Source organism: Pelodiscus sinensis, chromosome 3, assembly GCF_049634645.1.
Source record: "Pelodiscus sinensis isolate JC-2024 chromosome 3, ASM4963464v1, whole genome shotgun sequence".
NCBI classification, from domain to species: Eukaryota; Metazoa; Chordata; order Testudines; family Trionychidae; genus Pelodiscus; species Pelodiscus sinensis.
The window spans coordinates 118,668,125-118,684,566 of record NC_134713.1 but is presented as its reverse complement, the minus strand read 5'-3'; positions in this window follow the sequence as shown (position 1 = coordinate 118,684,566).

Below are 16,442 nucleotides of genomic sequence, written 5' to 3'. Positions count from 1 at the left end.
TCTGATATGGTTTGCTATATGTTGTCCAGTGTGTTCTGGTGCAGAGATAATGTTTAGTCATTAACACATTTTAATGAAAAACTTTCCTAAGAATGCAGGCTCAACAACTTAAGTGTATTTCCTGCCAGCCTGGTTATATCTCGGAGGGATATAAATACTTGGGGGCTTAGTTATTCAGCCCAAGATATAGTTATTACCTCATAAGCAGGGATTTTCAAAGTTTTTGTCTCGTTGATAATTGTTTTTACGTAGCTAGTTAATTGTATTGAATATATTTTTGTAGATTATCATCTATTGCTTCAATAGCTGTAATTATGACAAATAATGTAATTACTTGATATGCGATAATGGGATGATTTTCAAAGCGGTGAAGATGGTTTTTAGCTTTGTGATGGGCAAAACCCTTGCATGTCATTTAAAATGTTTTATCTCTGTGCAAGGCAGTGAAATAATATCAAAACATGCACAAAGGTTTCTTTAATCAGGAGAGGAAATGAACTGAACATGTGCAGAGTAAGGTTTTTAAAATTCAGTAACTCAGCTGTTTCTTCTTTTTCTTCTCTCCTCTCAGAACACTTGCAGTAGCACAGGCATGCCTCTTTGTTCCAACTCGTGTGTTGCTATTGGTATCAGTAGTGAAAATGCAGGATACTGGCTTCGCAATCCTTTTTAGAGCTGTGTGGCCTATAACAGGTCCTGCATGCATAAAGAATAGAATACAAAAACTGGCATTATGTACATCATTTGTACTCTGTTCTGGTCACCTTATACCAAAAAGAGTTAGCTGAGGAAAAGCAGAAGAGGTCCAAAGAGGCAGTGAAAATGAAGAGAGGTCTGGAGAGACTTCCATATGGGGAGACACTAAGAATGTTAGGCCTCCTTAGGTGAGAGAAGAGACAGGTAAGAGAGGGTATGAGGGAACATCTAAGAGAATGAATGATCACTGAGGCACTCTTAGTCACCAATTCATATTGTATAAAAACAAGGGAGCATCTAATATGTTGTGAATCTGTACACTTTACTGTCTCAAGATGATTTTGAGGCATAAAACTTAGCTGGACTAAAAAGAGATACAAATTATAGGGGGCATTAGCCAGCCATTAATTGCCTGGTGATAAGAAAATCTTTCCCTCTGGGTAGATTATATTGTTGTATAGTTGGGCTTCCCTACACTTTCCTCTGAAGTATATAGTATTGATCACTGCGCTAGATGGGCTAGTGATCTGATCTGGTACAATAATTTCTCTGTTTCTAAGGACAAGACTGGCCTAAGTATTGTGAGTAAGATTTGCATAATGATGTAATGTTACTAATGTATGTATTTTGCATTTTGATTAGACTGTGGCTCTTCTACTACTTTAAGATTACACAAGCAAAATTAAAACTGGTTACAGAATAAAAGAATGTTAATAAATTAGAGCACTGCAATGAAATTTTCTATTCTGCATGTGAAATATGAGAAGCATTACATCTCTGACTGTGCAGCTTCCTGTTTCTGAGTGCAATGAGAAATTACACCAACGTGACTCCATCCTGGTGGCAATTATTGTAACAAGAACAGAGTTTGGTATATAATAACCTAATCCATGTTCATGGCAATTTAAAGAGCCAAATTCTACCCTTGAACTTATATGAACTACTGTGAAAATTGTCTCAAATTATGAGTTTCATGATATTAAATCATCCTTTGATTTGAAATATGATCTTCTACTGTGACTGACGACATTCTCCTTCAAGTTCTGGGACCAATCATCTTTTTACTAGAAAGACACAAAAATGTTCCAGTTTAAAGACATAGCATGGATAATATGCAATATATAGGTTAAAATTAGCTATTTGCAAGAAGCAGACAAATGCTGTAGAATTCCCATTCTCAGCCAAATCTGCAAAATCAAACCGTTTTTTGTGTACAATGTAGCATATTTGGAGCAAGTATAGCTCTCAGACACACATTGATTGTTCTCTGAATAAAGTTTTTACTTCAAATGTACAGAGTTTCTCCCAGGCCCTCATTCTGCAAGCAGAAGTCCTCATGCCAGCATCCATGCCTATCTGGAGTCCTGACTTTATTGTGCCACTGTGCTGGTATACGGGATTGACACTAGTGTTTTTACTTGTTGGAGAGGGGGCAGATGTTGTTCCATGACCTTTCTCCAGGTGTCTTAGCCCATCACTCTCTTGCAAGTATAAGAAATAGTTTAACTCAACCCCTAGAAAACTGCTATATAATTTCATTCCCCCCTCTCCTTTCATCAGAGTTAATAAAAATAATTGTGTGTAAATTGAAGCTTTTCCTTTTAATCCATTTTCTTCCTATGGTCAGATCCTTCAGTTATTTCACAAATCAATGTCTTGTTAATGTCAATTAGCTACAGTATGTTGAAGGTTAGTGTAATATTACAAAGCGCGGACTGTGGCATTATTACTGAATTAGGAGGCAAGAGGAGGATGGTATAAAGGGGCAAAGCTCTATCTGGTAGACAAGAATATCTTGATAATTGTTCAGCTGTAGAGACAGGACTCACAGCTGGGTGTGTGGGATGTGACAGCTGATATTTTGGTCAAATATCTGTATTTTTTTTGTAATTTGCCTGCGGGTGGCAGGTGCTCTTTAAAGGGATATTACCAGCTTATTTTTTAAAATATTTGTATTAGAAACCTGAAACTGAAATCTGTTATCAAATATTATGTAACAACTAAGAACCATTTAATCAGATATGTTGGTCTTCTCTTCAGGGACATGTATTCATCTGTTCCATAGCATGTCCATTTCCTCTCTGACTCTGCTTTGCAAATCTCACAGTGTGTCTTACCTAGTCTACACCTCTTTAACTCATACTTACCCTTCACTTCAGCCCTGAGTGACCAATTCATCTAAGCATGTTACACTATAAATATGTGCAGAAGCTTTAGGGGGTAGCCAAGTTAGTCTGTGCAAGATAAACTTCAAAAACATCAAATGGTCTGGTAGCACTTTATAGACTAACAAAACATGTAGATGGTATCATGAGTTTTTGTGGGCACAGCCCACTTCTTCAGATGACTGGAGCTTGAGTTTATGATGTCTAGACCCAAAATAAATAGGGGAGAAGGAAGATGGTGGAGGGAAGGAAAAAATGTGAGCAGTTCCATTGAAGTGACTGCTCATGTGCTGAAAGTTAAGCACGTGTTTCAGTCACTTGCAAAATCTAGTTGAAGACTCTTATTTTTCCATTGTGTTCTCCCCCCCTCCAGTGCAGATTTTCCCACGTGTTAGTAATTCTGTAAATCCCAGTCAGCATCCCTTCTCCTGGTGTATTACAATCAGCTCACTCTATCTCCTTGGAGCAAGAGGCATGTCCAAGAGTTTTTCCCATCAGCAGGAGGCATTTTCTTAGGGAAGGAAGGATCTATGCCTAGATAAATACCTTGAATTTAAGGCTGTCACAGTTTACCAGACCTAACAAGCATCAGAGAAGATAAATATCCCAAAAAGTTACAATGGAAGTAATGTAAACATTAAGAAGTATGGAAATAAATGAAAGTAAAGAATTAAGATTCAGACATTTGCTAACAAAAATTGACACCTATGAAAATTAACATTCAACATCCTTGACTTTGATCCCTGTAACTTTACTTTGTGAAATATAGTTGCTCAGGAAGATGCTTAATAAACATGGCATGATATAGAATGTCAGTTGTCTGAAGATGAATGATGCAAATGGTATTTTAGCTATTATGTATTTAGCACAATTGATGTGATTCTGTAGGAGGATATGTCTCAGTTACGTAAGTATTGGATACAAGCTAGTGTTCCTTTAATGTCTTCAGAATTAAATAGTTTAAAATGTTGGTATTCTGCAGTTACCTATGTGTTCAATAGACCTTGAAATGCATTGCTTTGTATAGTTTGGTGCAAGACAATTAGAATGATACCAGTTTTTGTGTGTTGAAGTAAATGTGTTCCTTTTTTAAATCTTTCTATAACTCAAGTACTGAAGTGTACTGTATTACGAGTTGTGGTAGCTATGTCTTGGAGGACAGAGTTAAGATAGTTTTCATCTCTGTACAAAACTGTTAGAAAGTATTAAGTACAGCTCACCCTTAACCATTTGATCTCTCTCTGTCTTCATGAACACCCATATTAATTCACCAGCCCAGCACACGCACTTCTTTCAAGGTGGCATCCTGTGATTCACCGCACTTGAGTCTCGGTCTCCTGGTTGTAGGACCCAGTTTACCAACGGTGTTCCATTAGCAAGTTCAACTGGGTTTAGTGCCTGCATGAGACTTCCGGTCAGCTGCTGTGATCAGTAGCAAAATTCAATGACATTAGATAGCTTTTAAAAAAGAAAATACTATTTTTTTTTAATCTACAGTTAGCATGGCAATGAGAGGGCAAAGGGTTAAAACAACAAAAGGTCTAAGTGTATATGGTCTTAACTAAAAACTTTCTATTTCCTCAGTGCCTTGATCCCTAACAGCACCGTGTTGTCTGGGGTGCTACAGTTCACTTTGGCCAGCCAGGAACACAGACTACATTCCTCTAGTTCCAGCAAGAACTAACTGTCTCTGGTTCTGCAGCAGCTTTTATATGTTCTTCCTGGGCCCTGATTGGCTGCAACTGTTCTAGAATGCTTGGACGACACTTTTGTTGCCCCTTTCCTGGGATGGGTGTGGCAGGACACTGAGGCCTCCATCAAGGAACTTCTGAGCCTAGTCCTCCACATCACACTATCCTATTTTATAAGCAGCAGTCACAGCACACCAGCTACTAGTGAGTGTTTTGTATCCATCATGACAGAATTGTTTAAAGGAAAGATCTGAAGAATTCCTCTCTTCTCCTCCTACACTGGACCTGAATTACAGCAATGCCTGCACTATGGACCTTACAGCAGTATAGTTGTACTGCGACAGATGTGCCATAGTAAGCTGCTCTACTGCCAGCACAATTAAACCATCCTCAACAAGTGGTGTTAGCTGTGTCAGCAAGAGAGCTTCTCCTGCTGATGTAGCATGTCCACACCTAGCACTTCTGTCTGTTAAATTTGTGTTGGGCAGGTGTGTGGGTTTTTTTCACACCCTCTGACCAACACATGTTTTCTCAACAGAGTGGTAGGATAGACAGAGCCTTCGATGAGCCCCAGTGTAAGAATGAAGCTTTAGTGAATGCTGTGGCTTTGGAGAAGTAGCCCAGGGAACCACAAGCAGTTAGTTGAAAGGACCTAGTGATGTGTGGCTGCTATTCTTAGGGTTTCTGGGCTGGGACCTGGAGTGGTGAGCAGACGCCTGGGGAACTGGGCTACAGTTGGACAGTGGGAAACGGAACTTTCAAGAAGCCCAGATGGAGAGCAGGGACCAGAAGGGAACGCAAGTGTGAAAACGTTACCTACAGGGTGGAAGCTCTGCAGGGTAGGGCCCATCACTAATGGAGCTGGGGCTATTTAAAAGCAGACACACCCAGTCAAAATGGGTGCTCGTGAGAGTTGTGTGCCGCCCTGTTACAGCGTCTGTTACCGGTCATCTTCCCTTTCCCTCTGGGTGTAGGCTGTCGGCACGAGGTTTTTTATTTGTGTTCCTATGCTAAGATGGCGAGACTTCTGAGGCTGGAACAGTCTCTGTTATTACCTGCGTGTATAATGCTTATCAGAATGATCGGTGATTGGGATGCCTAGCCATGGCCACAATGCAAATAATAGAGGCTGCTGATAATGAATGGGTACATTTCTTGAGCTGGACACAGAGGCACTCTGTCCGTAGGACGGGTCGGGGCAGCTGCCCCAGGCCCTGCACTTTCAGGGGGCTCTGTGGCCACCACTCCAACTATCCTATGGATGGGACAGTCCCCCATATTGGTATTAGTACATGAGGCTGGGGTGGAGGGTGGCGCAGGGCAGCAGCCGGGGTCAGGGTCTTTCCCACAGTCTCTCTCGTGGTGAGAGCCATGACAAGCTAAAGGACCCAGCAGCCTGCTCTGCTCCGCCGCAGTCTCCCAGCTGGGTCACTCTTTTCACCACACTGGTCCTGGCCCCAGACCACTTCGCTCTGCTCCTGGAGTGATACAGGCTCTGGGGAGCAGGTTGGGGCCAGGGCACTCTGCTTTCTGCCACGGTGAAGCACAATGACCCTGCTGGGCAATGGCGATGAAGAGGAGCAGGCCACTGGGTTGCTCAGTTTCCCGTGGCACCCACTGCCGTGGTGAGTGCAGGGGGGGCATGACCCTTGCTGCTGCCCTGCAAGAGGTCCCCCACTCATCTCCTGGGCCATTTTTATTTATTTAAATATTTTTACCCCACCTTTCTATTTAAAATATTCATCTCTTGGAGGAGCTTTCAGGAAAGGGGTGAAACGCGGGTGGGAGCAGACGGAGCTGGGGCAGGAAGAGGCAGGGTGGAGGCGGAGCAGAGGTGGAGGGTGGGGGAAAGGACAAAGTGGAGGTAGGGCCTGGAGCAGGAAATTGTCCCAAGCTGGATGCCAACAAGTGGATGGCCTGTGTTGTGCAGGAAATCAGTCAAGAAAATCACCATGGTCCCTCGTGACCTTGGACTCTGAATCTATGAAAATCAATTCATTTACATTGTTCCTGCTCACAGGTGTTGGAATTCAAGTCATTCTCTGTGAGCAGGACTTGCATTTACTATTTTATTTCTGTTTTGATAATATAAATTGTACCTTTTGACTTGGGTTTTTCCCTCACCAGCTACAATGACAGAGGCTCTGCTCTACTGTCTAAAAAAAAATGCTAATTCTGGATATTGTTTGTTTTTATGACTTGACTACTAACCTAGCCACAAAATTATGATGCAAAACTAATTACCAAGAGTACTAAATTAAAATCCTACTCTATTTTCATTATATTTGGGGACATAAAGAAACATTTAGAAGCATGGTGATTTACAAAGAGGGGTCTTTCTAAAAACTTGACCTGGAAATGCGTTTGCTCAACTTGTTTCAGAATTTCAGGATAGAAACACTTAAGTTTCATCTGAGAGCAAAACTTAACATGGAGGTTGAATTTTTAAATCGGCAAGGTGATGGCTGTCCTTTAAAACATAAGTTAAGTTACAAGCTTAAATATAAAGAGAGTATATTTCTCCTTAATAATAATATGCATCTCCTCATGATAGATCAGTCTTCCAAAATAATTCAGAGCTAGATTTTCATGTGCTAGATGCCTAAAATCAGGGCCAGATTTTCATTCTCAAAAGAGTTCTGTTCCTGCCTTAACATAGCAGGCCTATACGCAGGGATGTATGAAGGGTGTGAAAGCATCCCTCCATGGTCCCCCAGATAAGCAAGCACTGGCTGGCCAGGGAAAGGCAGAAGTAGCACACTGCCTGAGCCTCCTTCCCCTGTGATCTGACCAGCCGGGGGAAGGCTGGGACTGATTTCCCCACTTACTTGGGGGGCATGTGGGGAGTGCATTCACACCATTGTGGTCCACATTTACAAAAAAACACACACGCACTCCAGAAATTCCTGCACACGAGCCTGCATAAGGTCCACAGCCTCACAAATACTCAGCACCCAACAGTTCCCGTTGTGCAGGACTGCCAAGAATGAGGTGGGGGGAGGGGAATAAAGGGGACAGTTGCCCCATGGCCCAGAGATTCAAAGGGGTCCTACAGGCCCTGACCCAGCTCTGTGTTCCTGGAAGGGACCCCTAACTTGCCCACAGGCCCGTGCAGGCTGTTGGCATCCTTGCTATTGAGACACCTTAAGGCCAGATATTCAATACAGCTCAGTGTCCAATGTACTGAGCTCTTCTGAAAACATGGCTGGTTACTTTGGTGCCTAGATGACTGCAGAGCCCTCTTCAAATCTAGGCCCAATGGTGGATGCTTAGATCGTTCTTAACAAAAAAAAAAAATCTGCCCATGTGTTTGTGCAATAGTGAGGGACGTGCCTCCTGATGGTAAGAACAATACAGGTTGGACCTCCCTGGTCCAGCACCCTTGGCACCTGACTTTTCCTGAATGAGTCAGTTTGCTGGATCAGGGAGGTCCCCTGTTATGGTTGTCCCAGCCCACTGCCTTTCCCTGTAGCTGGCTCTGCTCCAGCCCCACTGCCACAGGGCTGCAGACCTGCTGCTGCCTGGCTTGGTCTCGGCTGTAGCGGGCTGAATGGAGCTCCCCCAGGAAGGAGCTCCCCAGCCACGGTGGCCCTACTTCTGCCTCACCCAGCTGGAACTCCCTGAGGATGCAGTTTGCCAGCCCTGCTGCTGCCCTGCCTAGCTGGAACTCCTCAGGGATGGGGTTCGCCGGCTGCTGCCCCACCCAGCTGGGGCTCCCCCAAGATGGAGCTTGGCAGTTCTTTTCTGCCCTACCTCACTGGGGCTTCCTAGAGACGGGGTCCTAGGCCATGGCTAGCCCCACTGGTGGGGCTCCCCATTGTTCAACTCCCAGTGCCAGAGCTCTCTGGTCAGGCAACATGAGTGGTCCAGAAGGACCATGGATGTTGCCAGAACAGCAAATCCCAGATTTTTGAGGTTTAAACTGTAGTAGGACAATGGGTCTTAAATTAGACACATTGCAAACTTTAAAAAAAAAAACCCAAAAAATAGAGCAGCTGCTTTATTTAAGAATGTGAGCCGTTTTCTTTGTGGCATTCATAGGTGGCTGAAAACTAGCCTTGAAAAGAAGCCCTGATTGCTACGACGACCATGGAGAGGATTCAGATTGCAACCAGGACTTGATCACCATCGTGCTACTAACCAGTGTTCCTTTTGTTTAATTGTGCTTGTGAATGTCAACGGCAAACTGTAGGCCACTGGACTACAACTGAATTTCCCATCCAGATGGGTATTTGAAAGCCCAGCTTAGTGACTCATTTACTGGAATAAAGATGTGGAAATGTCTCTGACGTTTTTGCTTTTTGGCCTTTCTCCAAGGAGACTCTCTAAATAATTTATGTTTAGTGGTGTGCACTTAGAGTGGAGATATTATATTAGATTCCCAGATGGGATTCATTTGGGTTACTGCAGCATCTGTTACAAAATTTATTGAAACAATAGAGGATTGACTGACATTTGGGGGATAAAAAGACTTCAGTAAATTTTAGCATGAAACTCTCAGACCCCCTAAATAGAATTGCTTCCTTTCTCCTGCCATCCAGTGATACTGACAATATACAGTGTAAAACAAGGCTACTGCTTGCTTTATAATGGACTTTTAACAGAATTGACTATGTATGTAGCTGTGTGTGTCAGATGCACAGGAAAAATATAATTGGGGGTGTATAGCTCATCACCACCACTTACTCTGTGCACATGACTTTTTTTTTTAATTGTATCCTTTGGTATATACGGTTGTGACAATTTTCTTCCACTATTTGATCTGAGGAAGTGGGTCTGGCCCACGAAAGCTCATCACCTAATAAACCATCTTGTTAGTCTTTAAAGTGCTACATAGTCCTGTATTTTGTTTCACATTACTTTTCATTTCCCTCCCACTATGGGATGTTCATAGTCATATATTGGTGCCCCTGTCAAACTGGCTGAAGGCTGCAGGATAAAGCTATAGAAGCTTAGGCATGGGAATAAGCAGTGTGGAGTATGCAGCAGGGCCCCCACCCTTGCATCTCAGCTGTCAGCGCCAGCCCCCTTTCCTCTATCCAGGTCCCCCGCCCTCCTAGAGACATGGCCCTACACCCTGCCCCAGCTCTGGGCATGGGAGGGTAGACAGGGGAAAGAGGACTGGCTTTCAGTGCCTGAGTGTTAAAAATGTTCCAATGCCACTGCACAGAAGTGTGCAGGAGAAGGGGTTTGGCAGGGAGAGGAAGAGAGGAAAATGTTGCTAATTTTTTTCTACTTTTCCCACCCACAAACCCAGCTAGTTATCCCTTTGGGTTTCCTTGGTGGTCTCCTTTGAGACTCACATTTTCACCAGTTCGACACTAAGAAAATAGGTTGCCCAGAGGGTTTAACTCTCAAAATTTTAAACCAGACCTTGCAGTACGTTCTTTTTAAAGGGGTCATGACCTACAATGAAATGGTTCTGGATTTGGTGAGAGCTCCACCAAACAAGAGTTTTCTGCTGCAGCAAATTTTAGTGAGGAATTATTTCTTCAAAAAACCTCTTGTTACTATGGCCTTTACTGGGAAACATTTGGGAATGGCTAATCTAAGTTGCTCTCATGAACTGTTGTACAGATGCTCTTTAAAAGGCCTGAAAATTGGAGATAATTTGGAAGACTTTAAAGAAATATAGTGTGCCTATGCTGGTTCTGTCAATTCAGAATGTGCATGTGTGGTAATGGTGGGGTGAGTCTGGCATTATTTCCTAGATGCAAAAAAGAAAAATCTGCATCAGACTCTGATCCAAATGTATGAATTCACAGTGAAACATGGAATTAATTCTTTAACAGTTGGTTGAAAGTTGATTCACCCTTGGCTTGTAAGGAGATTCAAAACCTCGGATGCTTCTCCACTTTAAAGTGCTGCTCTCACTTCCTGTGTATTGTGCCTAGATTCCCAGCTTCTCCAATAATGAATATGCAACAGTGCTTTTTAAATTTCAGTGTCTCAATCAATTCTTAACGCTTCAACCCGGCACAACCCTAGCCAGCTATGGCTGCTCCTCCAGCATGGGTCTTTTCCTTCCTCTCCTTCACCCTCAGCATGCCAGCTGGCTGCTCAGCCAGCTATCCAGCATGGGTCCTTTCCTTCCTCCCAGCACAACTCCAGCCAGCTATAGGAGCAGCTTGTACCACGCCACTTCCACCCAGCACAGCTGGGGACTACAACTCCCAGGAGGCAAAGCGGACCAGGAACGGAACCCCCATTTATATCATTTCACCTATGGGAAATAAGGGTTCAACTTACGATGGCTCCACTTACAATGGTTCTCCTGGAACCAATTAGGTTGTAAGTGCGAGGGTTGCCTGTATTTCTCTTTTAATGATCCTGCTTCCATTTCATGGCTGAGGGCAGTGGCATAAAGAGGTCCCATTGATGCCTTGAGCAAGAGGGAAACAGCTGCTCTGTACAGATAGGTTCCCCACTTCTGCCAACAGAGTTAAGAGAACCCAGCTTTCTTGCTTGCCTCCCCCAAGGAGAGATCTCCGGGGGGGGAAAAGGGTGTGTGGCACACTTTTTCTTTAGCGGGACCTACCATTGTGCATACTAATTCAAGCAGAATGCCAATGCCAATGCAGGCACTGCTTATAGTAATGGCTGAAGAGGATATACTAAAACTCAGCCCTTTGCTATATTTTGCACTTTTGATCTGTCGCGGATGCCTGCAGCAGCCCTCTTTCATACGCTGGTGGCAGGTTGTAGAATTTTTCAGAACAAGTCTAAGTCCCCCCCCCCTCCCACCTGCCTATGGCTCTGGGAAGGAGTTTGAGTGCAGGAAGGAATCTGGGATGGAGTTTGGGTGCAGGGTGTGAGCTCTGGACTGGGACAGGAGGCTGGGGAGCTGGAGGAGGTGCAGGCTCTGGAAGGGAGTTTGAGTGCAGGAGGGGTGAGGGTTTTGGGTCAGAGTTTGGGTGTGGGCTCTGGGCTGAGGCAGGAGATTAGAGTGAGGGGTCAAGCTCTGGGAGGGAGTTTGGGTGTGGGAGGGAGTTGGGGGTGCAGACTCTGCAATGGAGTTTGGGGGAGAAAGGAGGGGCGGAGGTGTGGGGCTTGGTGCTTACCTGGAGCAACTCCAGTAAGTTACTTGCACCCTTCTCTAGAGGATGCTCGTGGGCAGGAGAGTCAGGGGGTCTCCATGTTGCTGCCCACAGGCACTGCCCCTACAACTCCCATTGGCTGCAGGAGCCCTCAGTGCAGGGGGCAGCATGTAGAGACACAAAGCCTCACCTAAGGGCTGCAGGGTGTGCCAGCAGGCATTCAAAGTGGGCAGGCAGGAAGCCTCTGCAGTCCTGCTGCACTGCCATTGGTGGTGGTGGGGTCTCCAGCCCCTTTTAAATAGCTCAGGGGCAACATGTAAGGCAGCAGGAAGGACCAAGGAAAAGATTCAGCCCTGAATTTTGTTGGAGCCAGGTCTCTGGGCCAGGAATATTCGTAGAGCCCAAGCACCACAGGCCCATATAACATGCTTTCAGATGCTCCCCCAACCCTTCTCTATTGCATCCTGAAGGTGTGTCCGGTGATGATGAGGGGTGGCGATTCAAGGTTTTAAAAATGCTGAAAAGATGGAATCATGAACTTCTATGATTCTCGAATCGTACATTCCAGATGGCATGTTACCAGTTTGCTAGTAGCTTAGATGTTTTTTTCTGTCAGTCCCACAGACTTCTCCTAGGATTAGAGAATTAAGTTGGTTTCTTTCCTTCGGGCAGATCACCAGTAATTTAGAATGTGGGGGATGGGCATTTATGCCTTCATTACATCTGTGCAGTCCCTCTATCTCTAATGGATTTTCACATGTACAGTTGACCGGGATATAACAATTCCAATGCTGCACCAAAAGGAATAGAACCTATCTCACTTCCTCACGTGTTGTCTCCACTGGGCTAATAGGAGGTAGACATGCAGGAAAAGCTTGTTTTTATCATTGTAATATGTAGGTAGGACAAATGAAAGGAAGAATGCATTTTTTTACATAGGTGCTTTATTATACTTTCTGGGCTTGATCCAAATGGTCCTTACATTGGGGAAAATCCTGGAGCACAGGATCAGGCCCTACATAAATTGCACTGTGTAACTTATGTGGTGTGTGACAAATCTAGCAGGGCTGCCCTTTGAAAATAAGGGGTTTGGTTTTCATACTGAAGAATGTAAGTGTACAGTATTATTGTTGCCAGGCATTGAGTGTCCAAGTCACCTCTGTGAAGATGAAATCCATCATTTGGGCTCTCCAAGTTGATTTTTAAAAGTCACATGAATGGATCCTCTTGTCACAGTTCCAGGGTTAACTGCAGCTCTGTGCCTTTCATGTCCTTCACTTAAGCACCCCTTAGATCTAAGGCCTCCAGCTGTCATGTTGGTCAGGCTTAGAACCTGTGTCCATGTTCACACCAGGGTTCAATCTTTTTGGAACTCACTGTGTGTATCACAGCGGTTCTGGCTTTCATACACCACCTGCAGTTCTGAGACAAAATTGATAGCTTTAAGACAGCTTTTTCAACACACTGAATGCTTTTTAAGGCTAGAAGCATGAGAGAAAACTTGTAATAAGTTTAAATATACCAGATACTACCCATCATCCTTGTGGATTCTAACACATCCATACATAAGTGTTTCTTTTTTAATACTCTGATTGTCTTTCTTGAGTCAGGTCAGGCTAACCCTCATGCAGTTTTTGGGGTCTTTGTATCCCAGGGCTCCTGAATCAGGTAAAACCAGTCTATGCTATTTCCCACAGGGAGTGAAGCTTCAAAGGGATGCCTATCTGCACAACTGGCACTGGGAATCTGCATTAATTAGCCCCCCAGAAATTCCAGATTCTACAAGAAACCCAGCCAGTCAGGAGCACACAGGTATAAACAACACTTACTGATACAATCATCTGTGACTATGCTATGTGCTCATAGTGTCTGGCATATCTCACTATAATAGACTTGAAATTTCCATGCTTCTGAGGTTTAACATCTGTGTTTAGCATCTCTGAGCAGAGGCAAATATAGATGGGCCCAATCAAATGTAAAACACATGGAGCGGCAGAAAGGCAGTTAGCCAAGTAAGAAACTGACTTGCATAAGGGGACTGTTCCATCAGTATCTGAGTCCCCAGTTCATCACTCCTGTCAGACTGCTCATCCCAAATGTTACTGTACATGCAGTAATCAGTCTCAGACTTAAGTCACCCCAGAAAGGGAGAAGTCATGGGAGTCCTGTTGGTTGTTTTTGTTTTGTTTGCATCTTACAGATGTGGGTTGTAACGGTAACTATCTTTTTATTGTATGTTTGCACACTTCTTAACACAGCAGGTCTTGGTCTATACCTGGGGCTCCAAATTACAAATATTACTAATAAACATCAAGGGTAGATTGAATGACTATCACAGCAGGGACTGATTTTTGGTTAGCTATGATCCATATAGACTTAGTACTGATAGGGATAAAATACAATGCTAAGTTCAAAGTATTTACTATTTGTTTGTTGAGAAAGTATTGACAGGCTTTACAGGTTCTTGACATGAAACTATCAGAAATACAACAAGAATCATTACAACACTGAGCTTTCATTGAAAGAGACATTGTACAGTAATAGCCACTTGATCTCTCTACATCAGAGGGTGTTACTATATTACAGAGTAAGCATCATTATCATACTTTTGACATTACTTCTAATGATTTTTTTCTTAAATGGAGTGAAATATCTGCATATATTAACATACTAGCATGTTGATCAAATATTAATAGTAAAAAAAAATTAGATAGGTGTGCTGGGTGTTTTGCAAGCAAATGTATTTTGTCTTAATAAATGGTAACCAAAATCTATTTTTTCCTCTATTTTGTGAGTTACATAAATGTGTACTTCCTTAAAGTTTCCTCTCCTGTCCCTTCTTACTCTCCAATAAAGCTGGGCTTCTTTTTCAAAAATGATTTGATTTAGTAATTTCTGAAAAAGGAGAGGAAGGATGCAGTTTGGAATAATAAAAATAACTCATGCAGCACTTTTTATGGGTAGAGCTCAATATGGCATAATACCGTATAATATTTACCAACATAAATTTGCTTTTTTATTTGATGTTCGCATCCAAAATGTGATAGGTGCTGTACAGACGCATTGGAATACACAATGCAAAATAAGAAAAGAAACCAAATACTGTGTTGTTTTGTCAGAGACTATTGTATCCATTCTTTATTTGAGAGGTATAATCTTGCCTACTGCTGAATGATTTCTGCTGGTTACCAAGTTCCCTCATTTTCCATAAAGGTTAAGCATCTGGCAAGATTGGGCCCACAAAGAACAGGACTCTTTTCCCCTTCTTTGTGCTAGTCAATTGAATTAAGATGCTGAATTTCCTACATTGGTAAGATTAGCAACATAAAGGAGTAAAGTAAGCATTCCTCAATGCATGAAACCCTTCTTTACTCCCCACAAAAAGGCACCTTTCAATGCTATATATAGCACAAAACAACAGGCAGACTCTGACAAAAAGAGCATGTGGTGATGCTTGCATATAAAATGCATTCATTCTTTAAATGACACAATTGGCTAAATGGATGGTGAGTAAGATGAGATTGTATGGTGTTATGTCTCTTTACAGTGACATTTAATAACAAGGAATTATCTGCCATAGTAACCACAGCAGTGTTTAAAACATTCAGACACACACCTAAAGTACCTTAAAATAAATTAGAAAAACCTTTCCACAGTGGGCAGAAAGGTAAGCATGTTTGTAAGTGCATTTATTATTAGAACCTCGCTGTGGATTGTAAGAATAGACATGGGGTGTCAGATCCTGAGGCAGACAATGCTGCCAAACCTCAAGGATAGTCCAGGAGTCTCAGGGAATTAAAGATGAATCTTTAATTAAAGATTATGTTGTGTGATGAAATCTCCAGGAATACATATACTCACAGCTGGCAACCGTAGAGGCAGTGGGGCAGTGAGCGGGGAGAAATAAAAGCAGCTGTAGCAGGGAGAATACAGAGAGGGAGCGGGAGATTGGCTACAGGTTGAACTGGTTTTGCAGCTGTGACTTGTTTGCGGAGAAATCCCTGCCATTTAACACAGAAGTGACCACCTCGGGGTGGTGGTATTTATTTAAAAGCATTTCCCTCCTGTTTTTTGCTCTTCCCCCATTGTCTTTCATGGGTGTGAGGACATATTTTTGTTTAAATGATGAGAAGCCAGTTCTGTACTGCTTGGGTGTCACCAGACAGCTCAGATAGAAAAAAGACTCAACAGTCCAATCACAATGTAGCTTTGAACAATCACAGTCCTTCCCCCTACCCCGCTAAGCCATGGATTATGCCAACTTCTAGCGCTATAAGTGGAAGGCCAAGGAGGTAGGAAGTGTGCTTTGCATCACAATGTACCTTCTACTACTCCACTGAGGGGTTCATGAAGTGAGCTGCCTTGGTCAAGGATATGACTTGGCTAGGTGAGCTGCAGATGTAGGAAGTTAGGCTCCACTTCAGATAGGCATCTGTGGCAGCTGCTAAATTTAAACATAGGGGCTTTTTGGTTGCCTTTGTTGAGACTTATCCTGTGCGTAAAGCTAGGTATCACTTCAGCACTTTGCTGAATCAGCACCTCAGCTACCTTGGGTAGCTTCCACCATCAACCCATGGTCACAATCATGCCTGCCAATGGTGAGGGGGCAAAGGGAACAACTGTCCTGGGGCCCCAGGTCCTCTAAATTGCTACTGGAGCACCGCAAGCCATACTCTTGAGGCCGGGGTGGGATGCTCCAGCTGGCACTGAGAGCAGGAGCGGCGGGGGGGGCGGGGGGTAAAGCAATGTGGGCCTGGTAGGGCTGAGGGCTGGCTGCCTTTGGCCCCACCTATTCTGGATATGTGGAGCCCACACACACATATGCTCCAGGCTCAGGGGCCCAGCAAGGCTAT